We start from the raw sequence: 14,717 nt of genomic DNA on the forward strand, positions 1-14,717 counted from the left end.
AAGCACTGCAGGCAATTCCTCCAGGTCTCCTCTAAAACACCTGGTAAAGTTTTTGCTGCAAACTGAAGTAGATATTGAAATATTCCTCAGGTTAAGTTTTTTCATTTTGTTTTAATTAAAACAATTGGAACAAATGGTGTGGCTCTAGTTTCAGCAGGAGGTTCAAGTGGATGACTGACCGAGTTGAGAGTGTATTTACTCCAGCCTCAGCAGAGAGATTACTTATGGGGATCTTATTGGGCTACATGATTAAAATAGAAAAAAACAACAAAACAAAAAGCAGCAGCAACAAATTTTCAATATCTAACACATAAAGTGGCTGCATAATGTTGCTTTTAGATGGATGATAGTTTAATTTAATGTTTAGTCTGATGCATGGGCTTACTCAGACAAACAATTGCTTACTCCCAGGGGATTATGGGCATTAATATCAGTGATAACACAAGCATCACAGCCATGCTCAAACAGAGGGCTGGAGGATTCGAAGCAGCCTGGTCCTCACAGGACCTGATTTGTTTGGTTGATTTCACTGTGACTTTTTGAGAGGCTGGAACTGCTGCAGCGTTACCTGTGCCTGCAAATGAAAGGGAACTCCTGCAGCAGTTCCTTGTGGGATGTGCACGAGACACCTTGTCCTTGAACTGCGTCAAGGAGCTGCAGCTCTGGCTGTGCTTGCATCCCCAGTCTGTACTTCAGTGGGTGCTCCTGTTCTTCCCACCCTGCCCCTGGTGACCCTGCTTGCTTCAGCTACCAGCTCTGACTGGTTAAACATGGGAAGAGCAGCCCAGATAAGTGTCCTAGGTGAAGCAAGGTCCTGCCCTTGGTCCTGCCTTGGGTGTGTGTAGGCAACACACTGGTCATCACATGATAGCTTGGTGTCTCACAATGAGCATGTAAGTAGTTCGGCTTAGTGGCAGTGCAGAGAAATTATTAATTAACCAATTTGGTAATAGAATATACAGAGGCGATGTAGCTGCCTAAAGGAGGATCAGAGGGCTGTAATTTGCTGCTATCACTTGAATTATATTATGGAAATGAGCTTCAAAAACTGCAGGAAAGTAGAGTTAAAAATATTGCTGTAATGGGCTTGGGTTGTTTTTCAGTTGCCTTTTTTTCTGATTTGCTAATGATTATTGTATGTCCATCCTTAAAGTCATTTGTGATGTGTCCCATGCTGAGAATTATGACCAGCAGCAAGAAATGAGAAATTAATTTGTTTTAAATGATACTGCACATTATCAGGAGAGAGGCTGCATTTTCAGCCACCAAAATGATTCCTAATGACAAGCTTAATCCTTCCATCAGACCCAGCTGCACAGAGTGCTGCACGTCGGCTGCTGGGTGCCAGGGTAAAGCACAGGGTGGATTGTCTGGCTCAGTTGTTTGAACCAGTAAGTAAATGTGGCACAAAGATGCTTTGGGTGATGGAGCACTCTTGCTGAGAACACAGTAAAGAGGGAAGTGCAGAGATGAAGCTGTGTGATTAGCAAAAGCACACGTCCCTGATGGGAGTTCCTCTGGCTGTAAAGGTCTGGAGATTACACAAATCAGGCAGTGAGGAACACATGCCCCACCAGTGATGGTTCCCAGCACTCCTGCAGGGCCTTTCATTAGGAGCTGGAGCCAGGAAGGAGCTCCAGATCTAGCTTCCTGGCCACTAGGTGGTTAAATGAATGAACAGAAGTGCTTGTGTTTCTCTATAATCGAAGCCCACCTTGCTGGGAGTTTTTAGACTGCATTTTTGGCACAGTGTAATGTTTCTCTCTCCGTCTTATTCCACTGAAATTTTTTTCCCCCCAGTTTTCACCCAGCTTGGACTTTGAGCAATACACAAGTGGAGATTGGAATTGTTAAGCTGGAATTGCTTCAGCTGTTGTGCTGATGGCACAAGTTGCAGGCTGCTGCTGGTGTAATGAGATTTACAAGTAGGTGAGGTACAGGTTGATGGAACAGCGAGTCTGGTACAAAGTACAGTTTGCCTAGGTTTGGAGGTCAGTGGCTCAGAGGAAGTAGCTGTTTTCTAGGTTTGAGAAGTACTGAGTCAAGGATGCCAGGCTATGGATAGAGCAGCTACAGCTGCAATCTACAGTCACCATGGTGCATTTGTTGATGAGAGCAGTCACCTGTTGGCAGGCTCCAGCACAACCTTCCGTGCCTGGTGTTTTAATATCATTCTCATGTGTTTTTGTCAATAACGCTTGTTTGAACTGCTCCAGACCTGTAACAACTTCAAAATCTCTGAAGGTTTTGTTTAGGCTGGAAATACTGATGTACTTAGAGAATTTCCCTCAATTTTTGCTTCTGAAGGAAGGAAGGAAGTGATATTTGTTATGCCAGTCATCTCTCCAGCTGTGTGCCTGGGCTTCCCCAAGGTTCTGGTGTTTGTCCTTGCATGAGATGTTGGGTGCCTTGGAGTGGTGTTTTCAGGAAGAATTGTTTTACACTTTGGCAGCTGTTGGTATGGTTGTTCCCAACTGGCCAGGGTCCAGGAGTTTGCTGTGCCTAAGGCAGTCAAAGCACGATGGGTGTGGGAGAAGTGGGCCATTGAAAGAGGTGTCTGAACACGTTCCTGTGTGGGATGGAGCCTCCCTGTGCGTGTCACACTGCTGCATGTGCCGAGCACTGGAGAGGGGCTGCTAGGGCTCATCAGCCAGGGCTGTTTATTTTGTGTAGCCCACAGCTGGCTGTGGAGTCTGGGCTCGTGACTGACAAACCAATGAGTTCACCCTTCATCTTCTGAAAGTGATACTGAGATTCTCCGCATCCTGTATTTTAATTTTTTTGTCCTTCTTTGTCATTTTCCCAATGAAAATTACTGCGGCACTGATCTCAATGTTAATGTATTCCTGCTTACATTTGACTTCTGAATATGTTATGGCTAATTATCATTACACAGGACGAGAGATCAGAGCCCTGACTGAGGTGCTCAGTGTGGGAACAAAAGGAGGCCAATGCTGCGCCTTGGCTCGAGGCCCAAAAATGGTGACGGAGCATCTTGAAACTGGTGGAGTCTGGGGAGGGGGGCTTATTGGCTTTTTTTCTCTTTTAGTTTCATTTTATTATTTTTTATGAACTGGGGGAGGGGCCAGGATGGGGGCTAAAATTTCCCCTTGAACATGATGTCAATATGTTGGCATGTCTCCTTTTATTAAGATGCCATCCAACTGATAACAAGTCCTGCTGTGTTTTACCAACATAAAAAATTAGACTGGAGACCAGGGAGCGGCAGGTGGCTTTTGGCACCAAGAAATAATCACACTTGATGTGGAAAGTAAAGTAAAAGGAGCCATCTGTTCACTGCAGGAGGACGTGAAAAATCACATTAACATATTGTCACTAACATCATGAAATACACAGTTAATAATAAATTTAGTTATCATGGCAAGCTGCATTGGGTGCTTCCTTAGAACAGGTATTGTGTGGAAGATGTGCTTGCGCACACGCCCCTGTTGAGTTCTGTCCTGGCTGTTGTGGCAGTCCGAGCCCTCCGGTTTGTTGCTACTGGGTTGAGCAGACACGCCTGTCTCTGCCAGGAGCAGGGACAGTGTGTCAGAGCTCCTCTCCTGCCTCTGCTTTTCATCTGCTCTGCCTGGACCTATCCCTGTCTTCTGATTGCCAGGCAAGCGCACAAGATGGTTGAAAAGGAGGAACTAGAAATCTGATGGAGGGAAGGGAATGAAAAGCCTAGAAAACAAGAGGAGTCATGAGTCAGGCCTATATGCAGTGAGTCCCAAAGTCCACTCCCATGTCCGCTTCAGTCCTTGGGAGGCTGTTTTAGGATCATTGGATTTGTTGGGTGTTTGGGGGTGGTGCCTGTGTTAGCTGACAGTGCTGGGTGCAGCCTATTCCCTCACTGTCACTGCCTGCATTTCCCAGGGGTCCCAGGACTGTGAGCACTGATGGATTGATCCTCACAGCCCTTCGTGAAGTGGGACTGAAGGGTGTGCTCATCTATGAAAGATGAGGATTGAAGCCTGCAAAGGCAAGCAACACCCACACACAGGCAGGCTGGGGCAGAAACAAGCATTGGATATAATTAATGTCAATCAACTTGGCCGTATGGAAAAGATCTTGTCAAATGAACTTGATATCTTTTTTGATGAGATTATGAATCTGGCTGATAGACTTCTCTTGGTACTGAATGAGATTTTGATTATGAAACTGAAATGATACAAAGTTATCACACATCACCAGATTAAAAACTTGCTAACTGCTGAGTCTTGAAATACAGCTATAGCCAGGTTCTCCGTGTTGAGCATGTGTGATTGTACTGATATCCTGCAGGTGTAGCTTTAGTCCTGCACTGTTACACCTCACAGTTTTCTGTTACTGGCATTGAAGAAAATGCACTGCAGCTCTCAGCAAGGGCACAGAGGTGTCTGGGATGTTGTGTAGCAGCAGGGACATTGCTAAAGGTGCTATTGCAGCTCTAGAACAGTACTAAGGACTTAACAGTGAGAGGACTGAAGTGCTTCTATGCCCCTGGGGGCTTGTGACTGGTGTTTTCAAGGCTGTGTTTAGTCCTGGGGGTGCCTGTTCTGGCAGTCCAGTGGAACTTGAGAGAATGTGAAGAAGACTGTGAAAAAGATGGAGAAATTGGATTAGTTCTCTTCTGGGAAAGGTGCATGGTCACTGTTGAAATGAAGGCATGGATAAAGCTGAGGAGGTTGGAGTAGCAGCCAGGGGCTCTGGGACTTGACATGAAGTCACATCCTCCCAGATTGCTTTCTTCTGTTTGCCATTGTTTACACTTTTTGGGCCTGAAGCTGCAATGGTGTCCTTGGTTCTCAGGCTGTAAAAGGATTGTTTTGTCTAACTAAACTATGAAGAGAACTTGCTAACACTTTATATGAAGTTCAGAGTCACATACCAATGCAGTACAGAATCTGAAAAACATAAAAGCTAAAACTTAAGGCATCAGGATAATAAAAAGCTCTTTGGTAAAAAGACATAAACCTGCAATAAAAAGGCCATTTGGTAAGAGACCGTGTCTGGAAGCTGGAGCAATTTTCTGCTTGCAGGTGCAAGTTTTCTGGTAAAAGGGGGGCTTGGTTTTTCATGGCTTGAGGTCTTGGTAGAAAAAGTAACAAATCTGTGTTTTCAGTGAGGAAGCAAAACCTGAAAAGTAGACTTGAATATCCTTGTTTTACTTAGTAATCCATGTTTTGGCCCTTCTTGAGAGGCCTTTCTGCCTCCCTTGAAACCCCTAAGCAGAAACCTTTGCTGCTTGTGAAAGTGAGTTGCCTGGAGTAGAGTAAAATTATGGACATGGCAGAATGTTTGGCTGCTGACAGTTCATTTTACAAGTAAAATGTCACTTGAGGGGAAAAAGCCATATCTATTGACAGCCTTTGTGTGTTCTGACAGGCCTTTCTAGTTTAGCTCCTTCGTTTTTTACCTGATGGACCTCTCCGGCTGTGGACGCTGAGGCAGATGGGCTCCACAGGCAGCCTGAGGGCACAGGAGGAGGGAGGGACCAGAACTCCGGAGTGCTCGGAGCTTTTTGCCTTTTATCATAGCGCTGAGGGGACCCACAGAAGCTGACAGCACTGCAGGGGCTCCAGGAGGAGCTATCTGTTCCCAGGGACAGAGGGCACAGTCCCCTGTCAGGCCATACGGACGTTTTAGCACGGGCACTGGGAGAAGGTTGTGCCTGTGTAGCCACAAGCATTCATGCTTCATGATGGATTCCAGGCTTCTCTCCCCTGGCTTGCTTGTCACCTTTCCATGCTTGTCTTTTCCTTTCTGATGTACAGACATCCCTCTCCCTGCACAGGAGTCCCACCTGTTTGCAGCAGGCAGGGAGTCAGCTCCTCCCAGCTGATGGCATCTTGCAAAAATAAAACAAAATAGGGCTTTTGGGGCCCCTCTAATGACTGTTAGCTGCAGGGGTCAGGTTATTTGGTGCTTGAAGTGCCTCCAGAAGCCAGTGCTGTTTGCAGAAAAGGGTTTGCTGGACTTTATGGTTTGGCAATTATATGGTACATATAATGTCCATGCACAGCTTGCAGTCTGCCACTGCCAGAGGTGTCCAGCCAGCTCCCAGGGATATTCCCCTTGGTGGAGTGCAGTGTTTTAAAAGACAAGAATGTTTCCCTTCCTTTTCCAAAACATTGCCAGCACCCAAACAAAGCCCTTTCAGGATGGCTCCTGCTATGGAATCGAAATGGAATTGCAAGGAAGTATTGCCATAGGTATCGTGGTGTGTTCATATACACTTGGAATCTGGGAGTAAGAGCAGTGTGCTGTATTGTGTTCTCATTTACATAACTAATTGGAGCACAGTCCTTATTATTTTGATGATGAGTCTGCATAATAGAAATCTCCTTAAACCCCAGTAGGAGACAGGGGAGATAAATACCTTTGAGGTTCAGTCCTGTGCTTCCTTCAGTACTGCAGCATGCTTGAAGTGGTGCTAAAGATTTCAGAACATCTGGCAGGAGCAGGTGGTGGTTTACCTTTCAATATGTTATTTAAATGACAATTTAGTTAAGCCTGCAAATAATAATAGTCATAAAAATAGTCTCACATATATTTTTGTCTTAAAGGAGCTTTCTGAGCTGAGCTATCAAGCCCTTTTATGTTCCAGGCGAGGCCTGTGCCCCCTCTCTCTCTGTGGTGCTGAGCAGGTTTTCTATGCAATGTTTGTGCTGAATGTTTTTTCTTTACTTTCATGTCTAAAATGAACCATCATATTGAATTAAGATGTGAGGTCTAAAATGAACCATCATATGAAGGTGTGAGTGCAGAGACAGCTGGAAGTGTGAGCCAGGAACAGTTGTCATGTCTGAATATTCTGTTGCCTCTTGTATCGCATCCCCAGAGAGAACCTCTGGTGCCTCAGACAGTGACTTGGGCTGAATTGGTGTCTTCCCATGCCCAAGGTGTCAGTCACTAGCATGTATGATCCTTTGGAAGTGGTAATCTTTACTGTTGGCCTCTGATAAATGCTCTCAGAGCAAGAGCAGCACCTCCTTGTGTTTCTGTGCTCTGCATTGGATTCTGCCTGTTCCACAGACTTTGCTTCATTTCACCACATCAGCATAGCACGGGTAGCACTGAGCGGTAATGAGAGTCTGATGAGTACAGAGAGGCCCTGCTTCCTTAGTTTATTAATTGGCTAATGATATTTGAGGTCTTATTTACAGACGGAAAGCTGACTGTAGCTGTAAACATGCTGATAGAGCACTGGGGCCACAGGAGATACAAGACGAGACAGAAAAGGGGATGAATAAGATGTGTTTTCTGTTGGAAAAGTCAGAGGCATGGATGTAAACATGTTTGACCCAGTAAGGTGATGGCTGCAATTTTCATTGTTCAAGAAAGGATTTTCACTCTGTATTAGTGCATAAGTGTAGTTTGGTGAGATATTAATGGAGATAATGCTTTCTCTTGGCTCAAGTTACTGGCTTTGAAAACAGACTGGTTTGCTGAAGAGAGAGACCATTACAAAAAAAAAAAAAAAAGATGATACAGCCACTCTTCTCCTTTGTGATGGCTGTGAGTGTAGGTGAGCCTGGAAAGAGTACTTCCATGGTCATGGCAGTGGGACTGAACTCCATGCAGAGATATAAGGAACTAGGTTTTGTCAAATATTTCCTTTCTGGCACTGCTTTGTTACCGCCTCTCTATAATTAATTGTGTCATGTAGAAGGAGGTTGATTGCTCCCCATCTCTGAACGTGCAGGTCTCATTTACCTGGAGCAGGCTTTTCAGTGGGAATGGAGTCAGAGCTACATTGTTGCCTCGTTACAGTCCAGTTAAAATGCAGCTTGAAGCTAACGCTAGGTTGATTATTAGTTGTCTAGAAGGCCTTTTTCCTTCTGTGCCTTTAACCAGGATTTCCCATTACAGCCTCATCCAGAAGGATGCAGGGCTGAGAGCTGTGCGCAGCGCTGGGAGCTGTGCTGTGGGCAGGGCTCCAGACCTGTGCACAGAGAGCAGGTGTGGTGCAAGCGCTCCCAAGTCCACCTTCTGCAGTGACAGGAGACTGGCCATGTCCCACCTGGGGGTTCTCACCTTGGACCTTCAGCTGAAGGCTTTTGAGTTTGGAGTTGAGTGTGCCATAAGTTGGTTGCAAAACAACTCCTTTTTTACTTGTTTACACCTTTGTGTAGTGTTGAAACAGTTAGGAAGTGCAGGCTTACAGGGCCTCTTGAAGAGCACAGTTGTGTCTCCAGGGGTGCAGTGGGAATGGGACTGGAAATTTTTGGGCTTGCTTGCTTTCTGCTCTTTATGAATCTCTTTGGTATTTAATCACTGAGAGGAGAATTAGTGGAAAGGACTTCAGAGGAAGGTGTCATTAAGTGGAACTCCATGTGGTGAAATGTCTGGTTTAACCCAGCTGGTGCAGTACAATGCAGAGTATCTTGTAAAGGTATTGCCTGCAGCCAAAGGTGCCCCAGGCTGGGGTTTGTTTTGAGAGGGAATGGCTCAGTCTCACATATTGTGCAGTAGGAAACCTTCTGCCTTGCAGCTCCCCAGTGATTTATTGGAGGTGTTTAGCCAAGGACTTAAATGGGTTAGTAGACTAGCACCTTCAGGGAAGTTGCTCTTTATAATTTAACTTTGAGAGAGCAGGTTATAGTGCTCTCAAACAGTCGTGTCAAAGACCCAGCAAAAATTAATGGCTCAGAACTAATGGCAAGCTTTCCAGGATGCTGCTCTGATTTATTGAGTGATGCTAAGCTCCAGCATCCTTGTGTGGAGAGCACTTGCTTTCCTGTAAGGGGGCTAATATTACCTCAAGCTGTTGTCAGTTGACTTGGTGGATTGCTGAGATGCTGCTCCGGGTGTAGGTAGCTGGTGGTGATTACTCCGAAGCATTCAGGGAGCAGAAACCCTGGGGAAAGGCTGATGAGCTGCCCGGGAGGATGATGTTCCAGCCGTGTAAACAAACTCCTGCCGTCTCCTGGCCATAATGAGGACCAGGCCCCAGTGACAGAGCCCACTTTGCTCTGTGCTGCTGCATAGGAGCTGAGCAATTTGCAGGGGAAAGTGATTGGAGGCAGGCCCTGGGATGCACGTAATCCACTAATCACCACTCGGAGATTCCTGGTGCTCGGGAACAGCAGGAGGGAATTGGCTTTTATGAGCTGAAGGAGACACTGGCATATGTTGTTGAGGAGAGGGGGAGGAGGGACTGCTTAAATATTTATAGATTAAGGGTACATTGGGATCCCTTCTGTCTTCTTGTGTGCCTGGTTCCCCTACTTTCTCCTGGGGATAGTGAGACACAGTCTCCTCAGCCTTGCCTGTGGTTTAACTGGGAAGCATCCAGTCTTTACCCTCCTTCCAGCCCTTGTGCTTGCACTATTGGACTGGGCGCATGTGGAGCCTTGTCACCACCCGTCTCACTGGGCTGGCTCAGTCTTCCTCAGAAAATAACACAGCTGAAAAAACTCAGGGTATGGCAGCCTGGATTCTTATGGAAAGTGAAGGTGGAAGAGAAATAAAAAACAGGTTAGTAGCAGGCAGAGAACAGCTTCCCATCAGAAAGCTCGCCGCAACACCGTCCTGCATCTCTACCCCAGTCATCCCAGGCAGAACCTGCAGAGTGGAGCTCTGAGGTTCCTTCCCACCCCTGATTTCAATATAAAAGTTTGTCTTCCTGGAAACCAAAACAAGGTGGCCTGTGCATCGGAAGGCTCCTCCTTCAGTGATGACTTCTCATGTGTGAGTTCCCCTTTCCTAGAGGAGGGTGTGTAATGTTGTACACAGTCACAGAAGAACAGGTGACATAAGCTGTCGTGTGCATAGTGCTTTGCTCAGTCCTACCTATGGAATCTATGAGGGAGACAGGAAAGGCCAAGGAAGAAGGAGCCTTTTGCTACCTCCTTCTGTTCAGTTGGAGGAGGTGCCAACGTGGGCACAGCAGTAAAGGAGCAGTGCTCCGCGAAGGAGCCTGAGGGCAGAGGAGATGCAGTGAGATGGATGTCAGTGAGCAAAGTGCGTGGAGGAGCCCTTCCCACATGGAAAAGGACTGTGGTACTGAACCCAAGGAGTTGTGTGTTCCCTTGCTCCAGCCTGGTGAAAGTTGTAGGACTTTGGTTTGGGTTTTCCTGCTTTTGCTGTGCAGTAGTGAAGTAGTTTCTCAGCAAGATGCGCAGATTTTTCTCAAGTGCTGCTCTTTTCATCAGTGCTCCTGGAGGATATTTGAGGGGATAGAAATACCACAGGAGCCATTTTAGAGGTGTTTGCTATGATTGAAATCACTGAGAGCCACCTCATGTGTCACTAGTGCAGACAGAGTTGAGCCCTGTGTGCTCATATCCCAAGTGCAGAGGCCTGTCCGCTGTGCTCCTTGTTTGCTACAGGTAAAATACAGTGAGAGAGATTCAGAGAAGTTCTGCCAGTTACCTGTTTTCTAAAGACCCCAAAAAGCTGTGAATAAGCTGTAGTTGGTGTTTGCAGAGCAAGATAACTCAGTTTTATGTTTGTGCACATCCTCAAATCTCTTCACTTGCATCATTGAACTGGTTCCATGTGCTGTTTGGCTCTTTTGCAGGAGTTGGTGCATGAATATATTCTATCCCATCCAGGTTACCAGCTCTTTTAAGACCTGATAAAACCTGTACTTATATAAATCACATATTAAATGGCTTAATATTGGATATTAAATTGCATAAATCAGTTCTAATTAGTTAAAACTGTAGCTGTAATGAAGATCTGCCCCTCAAATCCAGTGTTGTGCACCAGTCCTTGACAATGTCTATGCAGCTGGCCTGAATGCTTTGTGGCAGCTCAGCTGATGTGCTGAAGGGACTGCTCGAAACAGCAACACAAACTGGGCATTGGAAGTGTTCCAGAATGGTCCCGGACAGCGCAAGTATGACAGTGTGTAGCTCCGTGATGGAACTTAGGTGGTTCTTCTGGTGCTCATGGCTTTGGTGATGCATCTGGAGGCACAGAGGTAGCGGGCCACAGGAGTGTTACCTTTGGCTTTGTGAGTGTAGAAGAGCTGCTGCTGGGGTGAATGAGGACCTGCTAGAGCAGGTTAAGGAGTATTTCTGTCCAGCTGCAACAAAAACTCCTCATAAGTGAATTTTAAGCCTGGTGCAGCTTTAATGTTGTGTTCAAGGGAATTGTTTACAGCCCACTCTCCAAGCTTGGGTCAAAGTTAATGCTCCATCTGTGATGTCTGTTCTGGCAAATTCTGACCTGAGTTGCTTCACTGGCTGGGCAGTCTGGAGCTGTTACCTGTAATCTGGAGATAGGTGCACTGTTCAGTCATCAAGCCTCCCAGGTCACTGGCATTTTACTGGGACTGTGCTGCTGTGGCTTTGCCAGTGGAAATACTGGAACCTTGTCTGGAACTAGTAGCCACTGCACTTCTTGTATTTAGCCAATGGTGTCACTGCTGCTCCACAAGATTGGTGTTTTCCTGTGGATTTGAGGAACACGCAGTCAGTGGTGCTTGGCGTTCCAGGGGCTGGTGACTGCTGTGCTCCCCAAGAAGGAGTCTGGGCAGGTGAAGGGAGCCCTGAAGATCTGGGAAGAGAGTGGGCACTTTGTTTTCCTTTCAAGCTTTCAAGATGGCTGTGAGAATAGATGTCGTGGGTTTACTGAGAATGGCGACTTTGACATCCCTGGGGATGTAGGAGCTCCCAGCCACTGCCACAGAGAAAGCAGAAATGAACTCAGAGAAGCCCTCAGACTTTGTTGATGAACTCCGGAGAGCCTCAGGCTTGTCCTGTCCTGCTTTTCCAGTGCTGGTTCCCTACTTAAGTGGAAGCTGTTGTTGTTCTGACGGCTTTTGATACCCGGGATGCTGTGTTGCTCCTGACAAAGAGCTGACAGTGTGTCAGCAGCGTGTGTGCTGGCTTTGACGGAACTGCCAATGCATGCAGCTCATATTTTTTATAAATGCCAGCTATGGGTCCAACAATAGGATGGCACCCTGCAGTGAGGTTGGAGCTGAGTGGAAAACACCAATCCACTCCTGTTGTAGGGGAGAAAGGGAAAATCCTATAAACTAATTAGCTCATTTGGCTCAGATGTCATTTCTGATCAAGCCACTTAGTGCTGCTCTCAGTGGCAGATTGGATGTCTTCTGCATTAAATGCCATTCAGCTGGACCCAAAAGTGTCTGGGGCACCTGTCATCTGCTCAGTGGGGATGCTGGGGACACGATTAATGATGGCAGAGAAACTTCCTCAGATTTAGTTCAGCCACCAGAGTTGAGTTTGTTCTGTCAAAGGGCATCTCAGTGCGGTCAACCAGATGTTAACAAGCTTCAGAGTTTCATCTTGTGTCTGCTTACTGGGAATTCCCGGGGAACAGCCTTTGTCTGAGACGCAAAACTTAATGGAAGAGCATGACGGTAGAGTTTGAACTGTGCCAGTGGACCTTGGACTCTTCCTTACATATTCCAGGAGCCAAGAACAGCTATGTCAGTGTGGGGCAAGGAGGCTGCATGATGCACGACAGGAACTGAGTCCCGAAAACTGTGGTTTCTGTGCTGCAATGGTCATTAAAAGGGACTAATAAACAAGAAGGATGGGCTTTGAACAATGGATAAATAAAATCCTCACCAGTGACTTAGAGAGCATTCAGGGCATTTGTGTGATTCAAGTGTGTTGACATTTGACTTGGAATGACATGGTATAAAACCATGTGGTTCAATTTTTGCTTTTTCCTCACCTTTATAATGAGGAACGATTTCTCGTTCCAGGTTTCTTTTCACTGTTTACAGTGAAAAGCATTTAAGAGAATGGGCAAAAATAAATGATCAAGTGAGAGGCGTTATTTGGGCTCTGGTCTGAGATTATTTATTTTCATTTCGGTAGTTCTTAGGGATTGCAGGTAGGCTGGCATGTGCGCTTAAAAGAGCATGTGAACCGTGGGGTTACTCCACCCAGAGTCAGTAGTTTTATTGTGATAGAGGAACAATTCAGAAAGAATAGTGTAGAGATGAATTTCTCGGAAGGATGCTGAGGAGACCAGCTGCAGACTGATGCAGTGCTTGCCTAACCACTGTTGCTTGTTTGTACCAGTGCTTCTGAGATGGCTGCAGCTGGAGGAGCACTGGAATGATGACATCCCACTAAAGGTAGGAGAATCCCTGCAGAAATTGGTCCAAATATGGGAAACTCTTCTTGTCCCCTATCCAAGTGGCCTTAAGCTTTCCCAAAGGTTTCTCAGAGAACTTAGAAAAGGAATGTGGCCTCTCTAAAGGCCAAAGTGTGTGTAAAACAGCCTCACGACAAAGTGTCCATGTGCAGTTGGTGCTGGGTGTGACAGCAAGCGTGGGGTGTCATGCAAGGGAACACAGGGCCAAAGTTCTTCAGTGGTGTAAATTTGGCATTGTTCCAGTGATGCCAGAGGTGTTAATGCTGGCTTACACTAACTGAAAATATGGTCTAGGTGATCTTCATGAGAGAGAAGTATCATGAGCCCGATGTTTTTTATTGTATTGGACTTTGTCATGGTTTCACACCTGTGAAAATTGGCACAGGATCAAAATGGAGGTTCATAGGGATGGATACACACACACAAGTGCAGAGCACTGGAGAGAGAAGCCCGGTGGTATCCGGGCTACCATTTTCCCCAGAGGTAACTGCATTTTGGTGTATCCAGGCCAAAGCACAAGTTCATGGCTTTGTATATTCCCTGTCTGTCTTTGGGTAATTACAGTAACAGCATCTTGTGTACCAAAGATAATCTGTACTGGAAACAGTGTCTGCGGGAGTGGTTAAGGATAAATATGACAAGAATGTCGTTGCTTGAGTGACAAACTCAGTGAGCTTTGTTTGACAGTGTCATGTCAGATCCCACGCTAGGATAAAATATGTGTAACTTGTGTCTTCATAAACATATGGTACATGTAGTGGGGAAGGTGATTTTCTGACACGTCTACCTGTGGTGCGCTTTAGTAACGTGTGGTGGAAGTACTGGAAATATACTTGCTTGTGGTCTCTGCAGACACTGCAAAAGAGAAGTACCACTTGTCTAACCCTCCTAATTCAGATTTTGGATTCAGAAAGAGGAACAAGACTATTTTGTGCTTCTCCAGTTCTTCCCTCTACCTGTGGCTGACCTGTTCCTCCCTGATGAAATTGCTCGTGTCGTTCCTGCTGAGATTACTGGAACTGGCCAAGCACTGGTCAGCAGAGGGTGGGGGTGCATTATAGTGGGGGGGAGGACTTGGATTTAACTTGATCATTACAGCTGTAGGGTGTTGGGCTGCACGTTGGGAAGATGTCCCTTCCTGGCACTCAGGTGCAGCTTTGGTGGTGGATGGCACTAGGAGAGGTGACTGGGGAACAGTGGCAGCAGTTTCTGAGCTCACCAGGAGTAACTGTGCTGGTGGTCAGGGCATCAGAGAAGGGCTTTTCAAACAGGGTGCACTTGGCAACCTCTGGCATCCGTAGGACTGGACAGGCAGGATCTGCTGCCAAACACCAAGATCTGACCTCTGGCAGTTACTGGGCAGTGTTTTCTTTTTTGAAAAATAGAGAGGGAGGTTTGCATCTCAATATTTGAGTAGTCGAGCGTAATACAGTGAGAAAGGTGTCAGGATGCATTTCATCTAATACAACGGGATGCTGTAGGCAACACTTTGAAATTTGTTGAAAAGCAGGTGACAGCCACCCATGTAAAGAGTCTCACTTCCCTGAAGTGTGTTATGCTGGGCTGTTTCTAATAATTTCACAGGCTCTGCCTGTGAGCGGGGAGTGAATGAGTGATGCAATGTTGGTACCCAGAGCCACCTCGGC

This window comes from Agelaius tricolor, unplaced genomic scaffold (assembly GCF_023055355.1).
Source record: "Agelaius tricolor isolate 1412-34295 unplaced genomic scaffold, bAgeTri1.0.p SCAF_8, whole genome shotgun sequence".
Classification (NCBI taxonomy): domain Eukaryota; kingdom Metazoa; phylum Chordata; class Aves; order Passeriformes; family Icteridae; genus Agelaius; species Agelaius tricolor.